The sequence below is a fragment of the Dendropsophus ebraccatus genome, chromosome 1 (genome assembly GCF_027789765.1).
Source record: "Dendropsophus ebraccatus isolate aDenEbr1 chromosome 1, aDenEbr1.pat, whole genome shotgun sequence".
NCBI classification, from domain to species: domain Eukaryota; kingdom Metazoa; phylum Chordata; class Amphibia; order Anura; family Hylidae; genus Dendropsophus; species Dendropsophus ebraccatus.
Window position 1 is genome coordinate 61,696,584 of NC_091454.1, and position 279 is coordinate 61,696,862.

Sequence of the window (279 nt, forward strand, 5' to 3'; positions counted from 1 at the left end):
CGCAGTATGACTGTAACGCCGTCACTTAGCGTCCCGCCCCTTCCGGTAGATTAGACCGGATGTTGTTGGTATTCGGAGCAGCTAGTTACAGCTTGCGCAGTAGCTGTGTGGTGTTTTAGTATGGCGGGATTTAGGAGGGAGAACAGGGTTAGGGAAGCGTGGAAGGACAAAAAGTCGGTCTAGGTTGTGTGCGCGGCGTGGTGTTCATGGCTGGGCTTGGTCACGGCTGGCTGACAGTGTGTCTACACCTAGGTCGTGCGCACATTGTCGTCCGTGTAT